The following is a 16,444-nucleotide window of genomic DNA, read 5'->3' as shown; positions in this document are numbered from 1 at the left end:
GCGCGATTCCCGCCCCCGCCGAATATCCGGTGCCGGAGAATTCGGCAACCGGCGGGGGCGGGATTCACGCCAGCCCCCGGCTATTCTCCGACCCGGCGGGGGGGGTCGGAGAATCTCGCCCCAGGACTTTTCTAGACCAGGAACCAGTGCTGACCAGAGGGCACAGGAGTGACGGGTCAGCAGGACGATCACACCAACACAGAGGGTGGAAGATGGGAGTCCGGCTCGGAACAAGGTCTGGAGAATGAGGAATCATGCCCAGGCTGTAGATAATCACTCAATCCTCACTCCACAGTGGGTCTCTCCAATCTCTTACCTGTCACCAAGCTGGTGTTGGTGTGTTCCTGCACACCAGGGACAGAGTTACTCAGGGTTCTGCTCACTATCCGATGGTCTGGGTTTGAAGGACTGGGGTAACATTTAGCCCTTTTGTAGTTCTGTCAGTGAACGATCCTCCCACACACAACACATTTGAGTTTTCTTAAATTTCCCAAACCACAAATACAATCTAAGTTTCATTTATTATCTTGTGTTTGATATTGGGACCTGGTTTCAGAATTGTCGAATTGACAAGTGCTGATGCGGACTGAATCAGTGACGATGCACTGGAAATAATTCCTGTTCCGGAGAATAACGCTAACTTCCACCTTCCCCCGGCCACATTTATTCACTCCTCTCTTCTGCTCAATGTTTACCCCCTCCCGAAGTAACTAATCCCCGAATGTTGATGTGTGCAAAAGCAAATTGCTGGTTTCCGATTCAGCGGCGTTGCAGTCTGGGGGAGGGGCGGACATTGTCGTCTTTGCCTCGTTGATGGCGCGGAGGTGGACATCGTTCGTTTGGAGGTCTCCCGCTCTGCCCAGTGCCCCGGGCTGGTTGGAGGACTTTAATGTCGTTCTTACACTGAGAGAAAACTAAATTCACCATCGGGGTTCCGGAGAGTTCTCTGCCCGAGATGGTGTGTCTCCTTTTTCAAAGATCTCGACACCGTCAGCTGTTGGGGGTTTTAATAATAATAATAATCTTTATTAGTGTCACAAGTAGGCTTACATTAACACTGCAATGAAGTTACTGTGAAAAGCCCCTAGTCACCGCATTGCGGCCCCTGTTCGGGTACACAGAGGGAGAATTCACGTCTTTCGGGACTTATGGGAGGAAACCGGAGCACCCGGAGGAAACCCACGCAGACACGGGGAGAACGTGCAGACTCCGCACAGACAGTGACCCAAGCCGGTCAGTGACTGGTGCTGTGACGCCACAGTGCTAACCACTGTGACGCCCCATTACGCGTGTGTGAAGTTAGTGATTTTTTTCTTTGTGATATTTGCATTCTTGTGTTTCTGTTCATTGTTTGCTATTTTGAAAAACATCAATAAACACACTTAGAAAAAATAGCAAAATACTCTGGTTGCTTGAGATCTGAAATTAAACTAGGAAATGCTGGATATCCTCAACCCATCGGCAGCTCCGACGGGGAACAGCAGAGTTAACGTCCCGCGTTGAATGTGACTTTTTTCACAGCTGCTATAGTCAGGGGAGTGATTTTCACCCAGAAACCAGAGGCGAGATTTTTCACCCGTGTGTGTCGCTGTGACGGGAGGTGGCTGCCATCGTCCAGCGCCTCGATCAACTGGCCTCGCCGTCGTCCACGGGATTTCCTGTGTAAGGTGCCCCTTGCCGCCACCAAACCCACCGTGGGCCTGCGCCTTCGGGCGGTCCGGAAGATTCCACTGGTGTGAACGGCTGGGGAACCTTGCCCGCTAATTCTGTTTCTCTCTCCACGGTGCTGCCAACCAGGCGGGTATTTCCAGCGTTTTATATATGGATTCCAGTTGAGACAGCGAGGCCTTGTGTCGCCGTGGGGCACAGCCCCGACCTCTGGGCTTGTAGCTTCGGGTTCAGCTCCCACTTCAGGGGCGAGATTCTCCGCCCCCCCGCCGGGTCGGAGAATAGCCGGGGGCTGGCGTGAACCCCGCCCCCGCCGGTTGCCGAATTCTCCACCACCGGATATTCGGCGGGGGCGGGAATCGCGCCGCGCCGGTTGGCGGCCCCCCCCCTGCAATTCTCCGGCCTGGATGGGCCGAAGTCCCGCTGCTAGAATGCCTGTCCCGCCGGCGTGGATTAAACCACCTACCTTACCGGCGGGACAAGGCGGCGCGGGCGGGCTCCGGGGTCCTCTTTTCCTTCTGCCTTTGCCACGGTCTCCACTATGGCGGAGGCGGAAGAGACCCCCCTCCACTGCGTATGCGCAGGAAACTGTCAGCGGCCGCTAACGCTCCCGCGCATGCGCCGCCCGGAGATGTCATTTCCGCGCCAGCTGCCGAGGCACCAAAGGCCTTTTCCGCCAGCTGGCGGGGCGGAAATTCGTCCGGCGCCGGCCTAGCCCCTTAAGGTTGGGGCTCGGCCCCCCAAAGATGCGGAGGATTCCGCACCTTTGGGGCGGCGCGATGCCCGACTGATTTGCGCCGTTTTGGGCGCCAGTCGGCGGACATGGCGCCGTTTCCGGAGAATTTTGCCCCAGGTCTCGATGGCCGTAGGTGGCGTGAGCCACAACACTGCCAAACAGGCTGTTTCCCAGCCGGTAAATCCTGGTTATATACCCGAGGGCGGGTGGTGAGAGTTTCCTGCTCAGCCAGCTAATGCACTATCAATTACCACAAAGACGAGAGCAGTGGAATAATCGAGGCTTTATTGAGCAAAGATGTTGTGCCTCTTGTAGCTGGAACCAGAATGGCTGCAGCTCGGTGAGCACACACATTTATACCCCGCCTACTGGGCGGAGCCAGCAGGCAGGGCTTTACCCCTGTACCTCTACTATACGGTCTTACTGTAATACATGGAAGACTACTCAGTGGTGACAACCACATTAGGCTGCCGGGAATGACGGTAAAACATTCCAGTCACTTCCTCAGCATTATCAGCCCAGTGGCAGTGCGTGGTCTCCAACTCGCCCTCAGTGCCTGGCGTCTGAGGAGGAGGATTCCTGTTACTCTCTGTGTCTGGACACACACCATTCAGTCTGAACCAGAGGTACCCAACCTTTGACACTCGGTCCTCACTCTTCCCTCACTCCAGATCCTCACTCCTCCCTCACTCCAGATCCTCACTCCTCCCTCACTCCAGATCCTCACTCCTCCCTCACTCCTCCCTCACTCCTCCCTCACTACAGATCCTCACTCCTCCCTCACTCCTCCCTCACTCCAGATCCACACTCCTCCCTCACGCCTCCCTCACTACCTCCCTCACTCCTCCCTCACTCCAGATCCTCACTCCTCCCTCACTCCTCCCTCACTCCTCCCTCACTCCAGATCCTCACTCCTCCCTCACTCCAGATCCTCCTCCCTCACTCCTCCCTCACTCCTCCCTCACTCCAGATCCTCCTCCCTCACTCCTCCCTCACTCCTCCCTCACTCCAGATCCTCCTCCCTCAGTACCTCCCTCACTCCTCCCTCACTCCAGATCCTCACTCCTCCCTCACTCCAGATCCTCCTCCCTCACTCCTCCCTCACTCCTCCCTCACTCCAGATCCTCCTCCCTCACTCCTCCCTCACTCCTCCTTCACTCCAGATCCTCACTCCTCCCTCCCTCCTCCCTCACTACCTCCCTCACTCCTCCCTCATTCCTCCCTCACTCCAGATCCTCACTCCTCCTTCACTCCAGATCCTCACTCCTCCCTCACTCCTCCCTCACTCCAGATCCTCACTCCTCCCTCACGCCTCCCTCATGCTTCCCTCACTACCTCCCTCACTCCTCCCTCACTCCTCCCTCACTCCTCCCTCACTCCAGATCCTCAACCCTCCCTCATTCCTCCCTCACTCCTCCCTCACTCCAGATCCTCACTCCTCCCTCACGCCTCCCTCATACTTCCCTCACTACCTCCCTCACTCCTCCCTCACTCCTCCCTCACTACCTCCCTCACTCCTCCCTCACTCCAGATCCTCACTCCTCCCTCACTCCTCCCTCACTCCTCCCTCGCTACCTCCCTCACTCCTCCCTCACTCCAGATCCTCACTCCTCCCTCACTCCTCCCTCACTCCTCCCTCACTACCTCACTCCTCCCTCACTCCTCCCACACTCCAGATCCTCACTCCTCCCTCACTCCTCCCTCACTCCTCCCTTACTTCTCCCTCACTCCACGTCCTCACTCCTCCCTCACTCCTCCCTCACTCCTCCCTGACTCCAGATCCTCACTCCTCCCTCACTCTCACTCCTCCCTCACTCCAGACTCTCACTCCTCCCTCACTCTCTCCACTCCAGATCCTCACTCCCCCCTCAGTCCTCCCTCACTCCTCCCTCACGCCTCCTACTCCTCCCTCTCTCCTCCCTCACTACCTCACTCCTTCCTCACTCCAGATCCTCACCCCAGATCCTCACTCCTCCCTCACCACACATCCTCACTCCTCCCTCACTCCTCCCTCACTACCACACACCTCCCTCACTCCAGATCTTCACTCCAGATCCTCACTTCTCCCTCACTCCAGATCCTCACTCCTCCCTCTCTCCTCCCTCACTACCTCGCTCCTCCCTCACTCCAGATCTTCACTCCAGATCCTCACTTCTCCCTCACTCCAGATCCTCACTCCTCCCTCACTCCAGATCCTCACTCCTCCCTCACTCCTCCCTCACTCCTCCCTCACTCCACGTCCTCACTACTCCCTCACTCCTCCCTCACTCCAGATCCTCACTCCTCCCTCACTCCTCCCTCACTCCTCCCTTACTCCTCCCTCTCTCCTCCCTCACTACCTCACTCCTTCCTCACTCCAGATCCTCACTCCAGATCCTCACTCCTCCCTCACCACACATCCTCACTCCTCCCTCATTCCTCCCTCATTACCACACACCTCCCTCACTCCTGCCTCACTCCAGATCTTCACTCCAGATCCTCAATTCTCCCTCACTCCAGATCCTCACTCCTCCCTGACTCCAGATCCTCACTCCTCCCTCACTCCTCCCTTACTCCTCTCTCACTCCTCCCTCACTCCACGTCCTCACTACTCCCTCACTCTCTCCACTCCAGATCCTCACTCCCTCCTCACTCCTTCCCCATTTACCCGCGCTCGGGAGTTTCATTTCAACAGCACCATGTTTCTGCTTTCTCCATTGCCCACACACTCCCCCCCCCCCCCCCCCCCCCAGTCAGATAACAGCCTCCCACCCTCCCCAAACCTCTCTCACTTCACTTCCACTTACTCATGGTTCAGATCCCTGTCGACAGGCCTGCGTGTCCTTCACTTACTCCTGGAAAACAACTCAACTGAAAGATAGAGTTTGCATTTCTTCAGCACCTTTAACTCTGGTAGAACATCGCAAATTTTTCAGAGCCATTGAGGTACTTTTGACGTGGTGTCACTGTTGGATTGTGGGAGATGCAGCAGCCATTTTGCACAAAGCGAGGTCCCTCTCACAGCAAGATGATAATTAGCAGGTAATCTGTCAAAATGATGTCAGTTGAGGGGTAAATGTTGACCCAGGACACAAGACCAAAACTCTCCTGTCTCAAATCCGACGCTGTCATCTTTCTTTTCAATGAGGGCTATTTGAGATGTCAGGGATGGTTTGCTCCTGTCACTCACAGTCCTGACGGCAGGATTAGGTCACAGGCTCTGAGGTAAACACCCAGAGAATCAGAATGAAGCCATTCGGCCCATCGAGTCGGAATTGACCCTCCGAAAGAGCAGCCTATCTGGGCCCATTCCCCAGCGCGTTGACCACGGCCAATCCGCTAACCCGCACGCCTTTGGACTGTGGGAGGAAACCGGAGGAAATCCATGCAGACACGGGGAGAACGTGGAGACTCCGCACAGACAGTGACCCAGCGGGGAATCGAACCTGCTACCCTGGCACTGTGAAGCAACAGTGCTAACCACTGTGCTACTGTGCTGCCCAGGTCCCTAGCGCTGTGAAGCAGCAGTGCTAACATAGAACATACAGTGCAGAAGAGACCACTCGGCCCATCGAGTCTGCACCGACCCACTTAAGCCCTCGCTTCCATCCTATCCCCGTAACCCAATAACCCCTCCACACTAAGGGCAATTTATCACGGCCAATCCACCTAACCTGCACGTCTTTGGACTGTGGGAGGAAACCGGAGCACCCGGAGGAAACCCACGCAGACACGGGGAGAATGTGCAGACTCCACACAGACAGTGACCCAGCGGGGAATCGAACCTGGGACTCTGGAGCTGTGAGGCAGCAGTGCTAACCACTGTGCCACCGTGCTGCCCGGTTGTAATGTTCGTGTGGTCAGTCGGTGTGGTAGTCACTACTGATGTATTATACTGTATATATATATGGGTTTTACGGTAAGGCCCCTGTACTACAGATCCCTGCCTGCTGGCTCCGCCCAGTAGGTGGAGTATAAATGTGTGTGCTCACCGAGCTGCAGCCATTTCGGCAGCAGCTGCAGGAGGCAATACATCTCTGCTTAATAAATCCTCGATTACTCTCTCCTCTCGTCTCGTCGTAATTGATCGCGCATCAGTCAGAATGTCCAATATTCTGCTCAGCAGAAAACCCTGGAATGTTGCGGAGATTTTGTTCAAACTGAGAGGTACTCATTGACGTAAAACAGATCAAGGAAATTTCCTCCTTTTCCCATTCTCGCTGAGTCGAGGGACCGTCGCACAATCTGTTGAGTGAAGCTGGCCTCGAACTGCTTAGAGCTGCAGAAACAGCGAGGTTTGATTTCTTATCCGTCTTTCCCCAGCTCAGAACCACTCAAAGTGCTTTCCAGCCAATGGTGAAACGTGGTCAGGATTTGGCAAACAATGGGCGAAATTCTCCGTAATCGGCGCGATGTCCGCCGACTGGCGCCAAAAACGGCGCAAATCAGTCCGGCATCGCGCCGCCCCAAAGGTGCGGAATCCTCCGCCCCTTGAGCGGCTAAGCCCAAACATTGAGGGGCTAGGCCCGCGCCGGACTGATTTCCGCCCCGCCAGCTGGCGCGGAAATGACTTTGCCGGGCGGCGCATGCGCGGGAGCGTCAGTGGCCGCTCGCAGCATCCCCGCGCATGCGCAGTGGAGGGGGGTCTCTTCCACCTCCGCCATGGTGGAGACCGCGGCGAAGGCGGAAGGGAAAGAGTGCCCCCACGGCACAGGCCCGCCCGCGGATCGGTGGGCCCCGATCGCGGGCCAGGCCACCGTGGGGGCACCCCCCGGGGCCAGATCGCCCCGCGCCCCCCCCAGGAGCCCAGAGCCCGTGGGGCCGCCAACCAGCGCGGCGCGATTCCCGCCCTCGACGAATATCCGGTGCCGGACAATTCGGCAACCGGCGGGGGCGGGATTCACTCCAACCCCCGGCGATTCTCCGACCCGGCGGGGGGTCAGAGAATCTCGCCCAATAGGTGCACCGGAATTCTCACAAACAGGTGTGAGAATGGGTTAATCCCCTAACTTTGTGATGTTGGTTGAGAATCTCTCTTGTCCCAAAACAAAGGGGAAAACGACCCTGTTCAACTTCAAAACTGTACCAGAGAATCTTCCCAGCTCACTGGAGAGGGTCTGACAGTGTGGCACTCCCTCAGTACTGACCCTCTGACAGTGCAGCACTCCCTCAGTACTGACCCTCTGACAGTGCGGCACTCCCTCAATACTGGCCCTCTGACAGTGCGGCACTCCCTCAGTACTGACCATCTGACAGTGCGGCACTCCCTCAGTACTGACCCTCTGACAGTGCGGCACTCCCTCAGTACTGACCCTCTGACAGTGCGGCACTCCCTCAGTACTGACCCTCTGACAGTGCGGCACTCCCTCAATACTGGCCCTCTGACAGTGTGGCACTCCCTCAGTACTGACCCTCTGACAGTGCGGCACTCCCTCAGTACTGACCCTCTGACAGTGCGGCACTCCCTCAGTACTGACCCTCTGACAGTGCGGCACTCCCTCAGTACTGACCCTCTGACAGTGCGGCACTCCCTCAGTACTGACCCTCTGACAGTGCAGCACTCCCTCAATACTGGCCCTCTGACAGTGCAGCACTCCCTCAGTACTGACCCTCTGACAGTGCAGCACTCCCTCAATACTGGCCCTCTGACAGTGCAGCACTCCCTCAGTACTGACCCTCTGACAGTGCAGCACTCCCTCAGTACTGACCCTCTTGTCATGATATTCAAACACACACATCATGATGGACACACTAACAGGCAAATCAGAGTACACAACACCACAACCAATCACAGACAAGAACACCAACCATATAAAAAGCACGAGCACGACACCTGGTGGTCAGTAGGTCTGGGGAGAAGGGAACAAGAAAGAGCTGTTAAAACACCACAAGCGGGGAACCCCCCACGTGCAGAGTGCAAAGACCAAACTCTAAATAGTAAGTTTAAATAAAGAAGCGTTGTACCATATGCAACTGTGTTGGCTCATCTGTGTGTCAGAACACCCAACACCACATGGTACAGGAGTGGATCGATACCTGCCTACTAACCTGCCATTCTGGACATGGACCACACCGGCAAACCGCAGCCGATGCAAGTCACGGGGAACCTAGGTACCAACTGGAAGCTCTACAGGCAGCGATTTGACCTGTACATCCGTGCCACCGAAAAACAGAATGTCTCGGATGATTCGAAGATTGCAATGCTCCTCTTCTACGCAGGTCCGCACGCAACCGACGTCTTCAACTCACTGGTGTTCGAAGAAGGCGAAAGCCAAGCCAAATATGACACGGTCATCCTCAAACTGGACCAGCACTTTCAAGTTGAAGTAAATGAAAGTTTTGAAAGATACCTCTTTCAGCAACGCCTGCAAGGTAAGGAGGAGCTTTTTCAACCCTTTTTGACGCACCTCCGGATTCTAGCGCAGTCCTGCGGTTACGGCACCACCACAGAGTCCATGATCAGGGACCAGATTGTTTTTGGCGTTGCCTCTAGTGGCCTACGCCAGCAGCTTCTTAAAATGAAAAGCCTCACCTTAGCGTCTGCTGTGGAAGCCTGTGTCCTCCACGAAAATGCTACCTGCCGTTTTGCCCAATTTCAGGCGTCCGAGTTGGCACGGAGGGGGTCCCCAGCCGTCGAATCGGCAAGCCAGGCCGCCCACGACGTCGAACGCATCCAGGCCGTCGATTACTTCCCAACCCACGGCCCGGACGACAGCGGCCGCTTCCCGCGCTTTTCGCGGTCTCCCGCGCAGGTGCGCGCCAAAAATAACGGCCACAACGAGGGACGCACTGCGCAGGCGCGCCCACCGCAAGATCGCACTGCGCATGCGCAGTGGCGCAACGAACGCCGTGACGTCATGACGTGCGGCAATTGTGGAGCTCTACATTTAAAAGGGCAATGTCCTGCAAAAAACCGACAGTGCCACAGATGTGGCACGATGGGCCACTACGCAGCCCACTGTCGTTCGGCTCAACCCATGGATCCGGCGCATCCTCGACAATCTCGCAGACGAGTCAGGACCGTCCAGCCCACGCATCAAGACTTCCAGTTAAGTGATGCAGATGACCAGGATGCCTTCCGAGTTTCCGTCTTTGATGTCAACAAGGTCAATGCCATCAATCCAGCCGATGAGTGGTGTGCCACCCTGACGGTCAACCCGAACTCGTCGCAAGCCCATTAGACTGGACTTATAATACCGTTCATATGTTTAACAAGTTGCACAATTTTACATGATAACCTGTTGTTGTTTATCGTTCCAGAGGTCGTCTGACTGGACAACTGTGCAAGTTTTTTTTCTTCTTCTCTCGTTCGCATTTATGTTATGTTATGGTACAACTTGGCTCATGTGACGCACCCGACATCGCCCCATGTACATAGTTCCGTCATATGCACATGCTGCACACGACACACACACACTCCTAGATGCACTCACGACACGATCATATTTATCACCACGTAGGCACATATCTTTGTAAAAAGGGGGGATGTCATGATATTCAAACACACACATCATGATGGACACACTAACAGGCAAATCAGAGTACACAACACCACAACCAATCACAGACAAGAACACCAACCATATAAAAAGCACGAGCACGACACCTGGTGGTCAGTAGGTCTGGGGAGAAGGGAACAAGAAAGAGCTGTTAAAACACCACAAGCGGGGAACCCCCCACGTGCAGAGTGCAAAGACCAAACTGTAAATAGTAAGTTTAAATAAAGAAGTGTTGTACCATATGCAACTGTGTTGGCTCATCTGTGTGTCAGAACACCCAACACCACACCTCTGACAGTGTGGCACTCCCTCAGTACTGACCCTCTGACAGTGCGGCACTCCCTCAGTACTGAACCTCTGACAGTGCAGCACTCCCTCAGTACTGACCCTCTGACAGTGCAGCACTCCCTCAATACTGACCCTCTGACAGTGCCGCACTCCCTCAATACTGGCCCTCTGACAGTGTGGCACTCCCCCAGTACTGACCCTCTGACAGTGCGGCACTCCCTCAGTACTGACCCTCTGACAGTGCGGCACTCCCTCAGTACTGACCCTCTGACAGTGCAGCACTCCCTCAATACTGGCCCTCTGACAGTGCAGCACTCCCTCAGTACTGACCCTCTGACAGTGCGGCACTCCCTCAGTACTGACCCTCTGACAGTGCGGCACTCCCTCAGTACTGACCCTCTGACAGTGCAGCACTCCCTCAGTACTGACCCTCTGACAGTGCGGCACTCGCTCAGTACTGACCCTCTCACAGTGCGGCACTCCCTCAGTACTGACCCTCTGACAGTGCAGCAGTCCCTCAGTACTGACCCGTTGACAGTGCAGCACTCCCTCAGTACTGACCCTCTGACAGTGCAGCACTCCCTCAGTGCTGACCCTCTGACAGTGCGGCACTCGCTCAGTACTGACCCTCTGACAGTGCGGCACTCCCTCAGTACTGACCCTCTGACAGTGCAGCAGTCCCTCAGTGCTGACCCTCTGACAGTGCGGCACTCCCTCAGTACTGACCCTCTGACAGTGCAGCGCTCCCTCAGTACTGACCCTCTGACAGTGCAGCACTCCCTCAGTACTGACCCTCTGACAGTGCGGCACTCCCTCAGTACTGACCCTCTGACAGTGCAGCACTCCCTCAGTACTGACTCTCTGACAGTACGGCACTCCCTCAGTACTGACCCTCTGACAGTGCGGCACTCCCTCAGTACTGACTCTCTGACAGTGCAGCACTCCCTCAGTACTGACCCTCTGACAGTGCAGCGCTCCCTCAGTACTGACTCCCTGACAGTGCGGCACTCCCTCAGTACTGACCCTCTGACAGTGCGGCACTCCCTCAGTACTGACCCTCTGACAGTGCAGTGCTCCCTCAGTACTGACCCTCTGACAGTGCAGCACTCCCTCAGTACTGACTCTCTGACAGTGCGGCACTCCCTCAGTACTGACCCTCTAACAGTGCAGCACTCCCTCAGTACTGACCCTCTGACAGTGCAGCACTCCCTCAGTACTGACCCTCTGACAGTGCGGCACTCCCTCAGTACTGACCCTCTGACAGTGCAGCACTCCCTCAGTACTGACCCTCTGACAGTGCAGCACTCCCTCAGTACTGACCCTCTGACAGTGCAGCACTCCCTCAGTACTGACCCTCTGACAGTGCGGCACTCCCTCAGTACTGACAGTCCTGACCCTCAATGCTGCGGTGAACCACTGTAATGTGAGATGTAAGGTAGGACCTGCACTACAGGTTCGCCGGTAGCTCCTGCCGGCTGGCTCCGCCCACGGAGAACTGTATCAATATGCATGACCTCCAGTGCCCTGCCATTTCGCCAGCTGCAGCAGGAGGCCACGCACCTGACTGTAATAAAGCCACAGTTGTACCCAACTTTAGTCTTTTTGCAATTGATCGTGCATCAATTTATTAGTCAGATTTTCCACAGAATGAATATCCGAATTAAGCCCGATCTCCTGCAGCTGGATCCTCACTCACCCGATGGCAGGAAAGACTTTACTCACTGGCTGGCATGTTTCGAAGCTTACATCAACGCTGTGGACCCCGCGCCAAAGGAGGCTCAGAAGATAAACGTCCAGTACTCCAGACTGAGCTCCAGCGTGTTCCCGTTGATCCAAGATGCCACGAATTATACAAAAGCAATGGAACTCCTTAAGGAACACTACGGGCAGAAGACAAACACGCTCTTCGCCAGCCATGTACTTGCCACCCGCTCGCAACTACCTGGTGAGTCCATCGAAGACTTCCGGCGGGCCCTAATTCCACTCGTCCGGGACTGTGACTGTCAGGCCGTCACGGCCGCTGAACACGCGAATCTCCTCATGCGCGATGCCTTCGTGACGGGGATTGCGTCGGACCGCATCCGAGAACGATTGCTGGAAGGGGCCACGCTCGAACTGACGGAGACGAAAACCTTGGCGCTCTCCATGACGGTCGCATCCCGTAACGTACAATCGTACCCCTCCTGCCGCGCTGCCCACCCTTCTAACCCTTCCTACCCCTCCTGGACCCCGCCGCCGACCTCCTCAGCCGGGGCCCTGCCCTCCCAATACGCCTGCACCGCACACCGATCCGCGCACCCCGGGGGTCCCCGCTGCTACTTCTGCGGTCAGCAGAGGCTCCCCCGCCAACACTGCCCGGCCCGCTCTGCAGTTTGTAAAGCCCCCTCCTACACGCCCAGACGCACAATGGGAGCCGCCACCTTGTCCCGACCCCGCAATGTGCGCACCATGGGCGCCGCCATCTTGTCCCTCACAGGGTCTCCGGACATCCCGACATCGGAACCGCACACGCTCGCCACCCGAAGCATCCGATGGCTACCTGCAGCTCGCTTCGATGACGCTGGACCAATCTCGTCCGCACAACCTGGCCACCGTGTCGACGGCGGTTAAAATCAACGGCCACGCGACCTCGTGCCTGCTGGACTCCGGAAGCACCGAAAGCTTAGTTCACCCAGATACGGTAAGGCGCTGCTCCCTCGCGGTCCACCCTGCCAATCAAAGGATCTCCCTAGCCTCCGGATCCCACTCCGTCCCGATCCGAGGCTTTTGTACAGTCGCCCACACGGTCCAGGGCGTAGAATTTAGTAACTTCCGCCTCTATGTCCTTCCTAATCTCTGCGCTGCACACCTGTTGGACCTGGACTTCCAGTGCAACCTCCAGAGCCTCACCCTCAAATTCGGTGGACCCTTACCCCCCCATACCGTTTGCGGCCTCGCGACCCTCAAGGTCGATCCCCCCACCCTTTTTGCCAATCTAACTGCGGATTGCAAGCCCGTTGCCACTAGGAGCAGACGGTACAGCACCCAGGACAAGACCCTCATCAGGTCCGAAGTCCAGTAGCTGCTTAAGGAGGGTATTATTGAGGCCAGCAACAGCCCCTGGAGAGCCCAAGTGGCAGTGGTTAAAACTGGGGAGAAACACAGGATGGTAGTGGACTACAGCCAGACCATCAATCGGTACACGCAGCTCGACGCGTACCCCCTCCCACGCATATCTGACATGGTCAATCAGATTGCGCAGTACCGGGTCTTCTCAACAATTGACCTGAAATCCGCCGACCACCAGCTCCCCATCCGGAAGTCGGACCAGCCATACACTGCCTTCGAGGCGGACGGTCGGCTCTATCACTTCCTTAGGGTCCCTTTCGGTGTCACAAATGGGGTCTCGGTCTTCCAAAGGGAAATGGACCGAATGGTCGACCAGTACGGTTTGCGGGCCACCTTTCCGTACTTAGATAATGTCACCATCTGCGGCCTTGACCAGCAGGACCACGATGCCAACCTCGATAAATTCCTCCGCACTGCCACCCTTCTCAACCTGACCTACAACAAAGAGAAGTGTGTGTTCAGCACGACCCGGTTAGCCATTCTCGGCTATGTAGTCCAAAATGGTCTTCTCGGGCGCGACCCCGAGCGCATGCGCCCCCTCATGGAACTTCCCCTCCTCCACTGGCCAAGGCCCTCAAACGCTGCCTGGGGTTCTTTTCCTACTATGCCCAGTGGGTCCCAAACTATGCGGACAAGGCCCGCCCACTCATTCAGTCCACCCAATTCCCCCTCGCGGCAGAGGCACAACACGCTTTCGCCCGCATCAGAGCAGACATCGCCAAGGCCGGGATGCGCGCAGTGGACGAGTCACTGCCTTTCCAAGTAGAAAGCGACGCTTCAGACGTCGTCCTTGCCGCCACTCTAAGCCAGGCAGGCAGACCCGTGCCATTCTTTTCCCGCACCCTTCACGCCTCTGAAACTCGACACTCATCCGTTGAAAAGGAGGCCCAAGCTATCGTTGAAGCTGTGCGACATTGGAGGCATTACCTGGCTGGTAAGAGATTCACTCTCCTTACGGACCAATGGTCGGTAGCCTTCATGTTCAATAACACACAGCGGGGCAAGATCAAAAATGATAAAATCTTGAGGTGGAGAATCGAGCTCCCCACCTATAATTACGAGATTTTGTATCGCCCCGGTAAACTCAACGAGCCCCCAGACGCCCTCTCCCGAGGTACATGTGCCAGCGCACAAGTGGACCAACTCCGGGCCCCACACCACAGCCTTTGTCACCCGGGGGTCACTCGATTGTACCACCTGGTCAAAGCTCGCAATCTGCCCTCCTCCGTCGAGGAAATGAGGACAGTCACCAGGGACTGCCAGGTCTGTGCGGAGTGCAAGCCGCACTTCTACCCGCCAGACCGTGCGCGCCTGGTGAAGGCTTCCCGCCCCTTTGAACGCCTCAGCGTGGATTTCAAAGGGCCCCTCCCCTCCACCGACCGTAATACGTACATTCTCAGTGTGGTCGATGAGTACTCCAGATTCCCCTTCGCCATCCCATGCCCCAATATGATGTCTGCCACCGTCATCAAGGCCCTCAGCACCATCTTCGCTCTGTTCGGTTTCCCCGCCTACATCCACAGTGACAGGGGATCCTCATTCATGAGTGATGAGCTGCGTCAGATCCTGCTCAGCAGGGGTATCGCCTCCAGCAGAACGACAAGCTACAACCCCCGGGGAAACGGGCAAGTAGAACGGGAGAATGGGACGGTTTGGAGGGCCGTCCAGCTGGCCCTATGGTCCAGGAACCTCCCAGCCTCCCGCTGGCAGGAGGTCCTCCCTGACGCTCTGCACTCCATCCGGTCACTATTGTGCACCGCCACTAATACCACACCCCATGAACATGTTTTTACCTTCCCCAGTAAGCCCACATCCGGGATGTCGCTCCCGACTTGGCTCGCTGCTCCAGGACCGGTCCTTCTCCATCTCCACAAGGCGGACCCCTTGGTGGACAGGGTTCACCTGCTCCACGCCAACCCCCAATATGCCTACGTTGAGTTCCCCGACGGCCGCCAAGATACTGTCTCACTCAGGGACCTGGCACCGTCAGGTTCCACCCCAACACCCCTCCCACCTCCCACCGCGCCGCCAATATTGACCCTACCAGACCACCCCCCCCTCCGCTTTTCTGCACAAGAGGACGAAGAGGACTTCTGCACGCTCCCGGAGTTCCCCGATGACTGGCCAGCATCAGCACCGCCACCACCGCCATCGGTGCCACCTCCACCACCTCCACCACCGCCAGCACCGACTTCGCCGCCAACGGAGCAGCAAAGCACCGGACCGGCTGAACCTTTGACGGACTCCGAACCGTCAACATGGACTTTTCTTTCCCTACCACTGTACATAATGGCACTAATTGTATATAGTTTCACGTCACCCCCGCCGGACTCATTTTTAACAGGGGGTGAATGTGGTGAACCAGGCTCCGGCCACTAAGAACTGTATAAATATGCATGACCTCCAGTGCCCTGCCATTTCGCCAGCTGCAGCAGGAGGCCACGCCTCTGACTGTAATAAAGCCACAGTTGTACCCAATCTGCGTCTTTGTGCAATTGATCGTGCATCAAATGCGTGAGTATCCCAGGTGGTGAGGCTCTCAGGTGGGGTTGTGGGAGTTGGGGCTCCGTGAGGGTCTGTCTCCCAGTGGGTGGGCCTGTCTGCCTTCTGCAATGATTCAGGGAGAAACTCCATTTGTTGGCTGTAATGTGACTCTAGGAGTTTCACCGCTCAGGGTTTGTCATTAGTTTTTTGAGTGGGCGGGTGGCTAGTGGGTGATACTGAACGCTGGGCTGTCCTGTTACTCAGATCGCTGCTAATCAACCAGGGCCACTGCCCAAGAAGCTATTGGATTGCATTTTGCCAGCTCTGCAATTTTGCACTCCTGTTGGGCCTGGACTTCCAGTGCAACCTCCAGAGCCTCACCCTCAAATTCGGCGGACCCTTACCCCCCCATACCGTTTGCGGCCTCGCGACCCTCAAGGTCGATCCCCCCACCCTTTTTGCCAATCTAACTGCGGATTGCAAGCCCGTTGCCACTAGGAGCAGACGGTACAGCACCCAGGACAAGACCTTCATCAGGTCCGAAGTCCAGTAGCTGCTTAAGGAGGGTATTATCGAGGCCAGCAACAGCCCCTGGAGAGCCCAAGTGGCAGTGGTTAAAACTGGGGAGAAACACAGGATGGTCGTGGACTACAGCCAGACCATCAATCGGTACACGCAGCTC

This window comes from Scyliorhinus torazame, chromosome 12 (genome assembly GCF_047496885.1).
Source record: "Scyliorhinus torazame isolate Kashiwa2021f chromosome 12, sScyTor2.1, whole genome shotgun sequence".
NCBI lineage: Eukaryota > Metazoa > Chordata > Chondrichthyes > Carcharhiniformes > Scyliorhinidae > Scyliorhinus > Scyliorhinus torazame.
This window is presented reverse-complemented; position numbering follows the sequence as displayed.